Consider the following 3,995-nt stretch of genomic DNA (forward strand, 5'->3'; position numbering starts at 1 on the left):
TCTCGCAGTGACCAGGGCAGGGTGACGGCTCTCTGATGGCCACGTAGGCACCCAGGTCCGTGAAACACTGGGACCAGCTCACATCCCCGTCAGGTGCACACGAGCCCAGCAGTGATGCTCCACACACTCCCTCCCCTTCCCTGGCTCTGCTCACCTTGGCCTCACCCCACACCCAACTCTGGGGCTGCAGGAGGAGGCTGTGGCATCACCTGGGGGTATTTTGGAAGGGGGGAGGCTCCCTAGGAGCCAGGTCTGGCTCCTCCTTCCCTGCCTTAATCCTGGCTCTTAGTTGAGGACACTCATGCTTGCTACTGCCTGGAGGATCCTGTGGGCTGCAGAACACGGAGCTGGGAGCACTGGAGAGGTTATAACCCACCCCCCAGCAGCTCCCAATCTCTGATCCAGTTGATAGAGCTAGTCATGGCCTTGAAGCAGGGATGGTGAAGGTAAGAAGTGATGCAAGGGGACACCTTGCTCTGCTTGGGACCGGTGGGACCCTATGAAGCCCCTTACTCCTGCCCAGACCTGCTGCAGTGCAGCAGAGCCTCAGGCTCATGGGCTGGGCACACAAAAGCAGTGGGTGGAAACCCCCTCCCCAAGCTCGGTGCGATCGCTTGAGAAACCCTTTGCAGACCAGACTCTCTCCAGCCTCCTGACAGCTTTATTCTCATCATCCCTATTTCTACCAGGGCATCACCCCACCCCAAAGCAACTGGGACCAGTTTACTGCTGGGAAGTGGGGGTCAGGATCTCTCCCAGGTGACATTTCAATGCCCAGTGAGCTCACTGGGGTCTGTCCCACACGCCGGCTCTGGCTCTAGCAACCTGCTGCCTTAGGCACACGGTGCTGAGCCAAAGAGGGGGCTGGGATGGATGAAGCCCCCCTTTCCCATCCCCACGGAGATTTACAGCCACTGCACTTGGCAGTGGTCCCTAGCTGCTGCGTCTCTGTGTGTCCCCTCCCCTTTGGTGATGTTTCAGGCTCTTAGTTTAATAGGGCTGGCGCTGAGGATTTTGGCATGGAGGGCTAGGGATGGTGGCATTGATTATGGCCAGTTCCCGCTCATTTAATGTGATGAAATCTAATAAATAACTCAACCCAGAATGGCTTTTCTTTACCATCAAGGAATGAGACTTGCAGCCCATTTTTGGCTGGGCCACGCAAGCCTGGCATGGATTTCTTTTACCCCTCTGGCTGTTCAGAGCCTTAATCCTACCATCACTGGAGGAAGCTCTCAGAACCCACAAAAAACGACTGAAAAATGTTCTTTTTCTCCATCTCCCCACATCGCACTGTTGCGACACTCTGAGAAAGTCAGGTCAGCAGGGTAGATGCTCGGGAGCGCATGCCTGGGGTGCTGGGGGATGACTGAGGGACCCCAGGGTGCCTGTTACCCTCCCTGAGGCAGCAGTGAGAAACCCTGTCTCCAGTCCTCCTGTCCTCAGCCTAGAAAAATTCACTTGAAATGGTTTTTACTGGGAAATTGGCTTTTCCTGCTCTGGGCAGTGAAGAGGGGAATTTTCTTCTGCAAACCCCTGTTTATCACCCACCTTAAATCTCCTGTGAGCTGGGGATGGCATTTCTCCTTCTTCTCTGGTTCCTGGTAGAAGTAAAGGCTTAAAGCAGCATCCTGGGAATACTGGGTGTTCCCCCACAGCTGGAACAAAAGCAAACATGTACCTGGAGAGTTTCCCCAGCAAAATCAACCTCAACTCTCCAGCCAGCTGCTTGGATGAGTCTCCTCCAAGCCCCTTGGATGCAAGTTCATCCCCTTGTCCTGGGCTATTAAGAGACTTTTAATTAGGAGGCAGTGCTCATTGGGGGCAGGAGGGTGCCTGATGAGTGCAGGGGTGTTGCAGGCTGCAGTGCTTTGGAGGTGAAGGACAATGCCTGACTGCTGATCCCGGCACGACTGGGGGAGCTGGGAATCCTGGATTCACTCCCAGCTTGAGGAGAGGTCTTAAGCAAGCAGGTTTGTGCCTCAGTTTCCCCATTGGGGTGTTGCTTCCCAGGGAAGGGTGTGCTGCTGGGAGAAAGCCTTAAAAAAAAAAAAAAAGAGGAGGTGTTTGTGTATTCTGTGGAGAGATGCTCTGGGTGTCAGCTAAGGACAGACCCAGCTAATTGGAGAGCGCGCTCTTATTTGCCTATTACGGTCCCAGCAATGCCGGGCTGACAGACGGCTGCGAGCACAGCGAGGGTGCTGGCAGCGTAGCCAGCCCCGATGTCCTGCATCCCGGGGGGAAGCATTGGCTGGACCTCGGCATCATTTTTCTCAAAGAGGCAATGCGAGCTGGAAGGGAAAGCATGCTGCCAGGTCACAGTGGGCAGCCAAGGCCACCCCATCCCCAGATTGTCCCCAGACCCCTTGCTGGAGACAGTTGGCTCCTTCCCCCAGCCCACGTTAGTGCTACGTGTTGAGCTTGGCATGCCAATGAAGCACCGCTCCTCCCAGCTGGCTGGCGACCAAGAGAAACCTTGTTTTCTTGCTTTTACACCTGGAAAAGGGCATCTCGGAGAGGTGAAACCAAACCCCAACAGCCCATGTGGTGCACACCTCCAGTTTCTCCTTCTCCTCTATCCCTGGAGTGGGGACATGTTCTTCCCCACTGAGCTGGTGCTCCCCATGCCATGACGAAGGCTGAGACCCCACTGTTACCTTCCCCATCCCTTTGTTTTTTTAGCTGATTCATGAAATTTCTGCTCCGGCAGCGCCGTGTTGCTTTAAGCTGTTTACGGGAGTTCAGGAGGCGACAGCTCGTGGAGTATTTTTAGCTCACCGGGTAACAGAGCGGGATTAAAATGCAGTCAGTGTTACAGACACTGTGGCTGAATCAGTATTCCTGCACAAACCTCTCCGTGCCAGCATTTTCCATTGAGTGTCTGAAAAACCCAAGTTTCCATGGAGACCCAGCTCCAGGGCAACCCGTTTTCCTTGAAAAAAAAAAAAAAAACCCAAAAACCAACCCACCCAAAAAAAGCAGCAGGTAGGGAGTGGGAGCGAGGGATGGCCAAGTTCTGGCTCTGGGAGGAGAACAGTGGCTCTAAATCCCTGGTCCCTTCTCACCTGGGATGCAGGTGTGGAAGCAGGGATGTGGGTGTTGGGTTGCAAAACGCTGTTAAAAGGTGGTTGGGTGCCAGCTGGGCTGCTCATCCCATCCCGCTCCCCTTGGCTGGGTTTTGGGGGGGTTGGATGTGCTCTCAGGGTGGTGGAGGCTGGTGGGAGGTCTTGGTGCCTTGCTGAGAATTTGTCCCCCGCCTCCAGGAATTAAACGAGTTAAATCAGCAGATCCTCTTACCTACGTTGGCTCTGTGTCCTCGAGGCACCTGTGAAGAGGCTTTGCCAGGGGCAGGTGGTCTCCAGCCCACAGCATGGGAGCAGATACGCTTTAGGAGGACGTGAGGATGAAGGTGATTCCTGGGGCTCACGCCGCAGGACCATCCTGTCCTGGTTCGCCTGTTGGCCAACATAGAGATGTCAGCCCCAAGAATGTCGCATGGAGAAGAGACCGAAATGATGCTCTTCTCCTTTATTTTCTAGCTCAGCAAATCTCCTCTTCCTGTTGCCAAAATCTTCCAAATGTTTCTGAACCTTGGAAATTTGGAGGAGAAAAAAAAAAGCAGAATATTAGTTCTTGCTTAGACGTTTCTATAATTTCTCCTGCCTGTCCCTGGCGCTGTGGTGGGGGCTCATCCCGGCTGGTGTGGTGACAGTGCTGGGTGGCAAAGCGGGTCTGTGCGCGGGAAACTGGGTGCTCCCGGTTTGGCACTGGAGGAGACGTGGGGCTGGCTGGCAGCAATGAGAGGATCGCTTGCTTGTCCTACTAACCGCAGGATGGTTGGGCTGTAGGGTCGTTCGGTGGCACCCTCGGAGACACTGCTTTGAGGGGGATGTGGACAGGGGTTGTAAGTTGAACCCCCGGGGCTGGTCTCCACTTGCATGGTCACCAGCAGCGGGGTCCTGCCTTGGCCATGAGTTTTCATAGAATCATAGAAT

Source organism: Eurypyga helias, unplaced genomic scaffold, assembly GCF_000690775.1.
Source record: "Eurypyga helias isolate BGI_N326 unplaced genomic scaffold, ASM69077v1 scaffold24215, whole genome shotgun sequence".
In the NCBI taxonomy this organism is placed as follows: Eukaryota; Metazoa; Chordata; class Aves; order Eurypygiformes; family Eurypygidae; genus Eurypyga; species Eurypyga helias.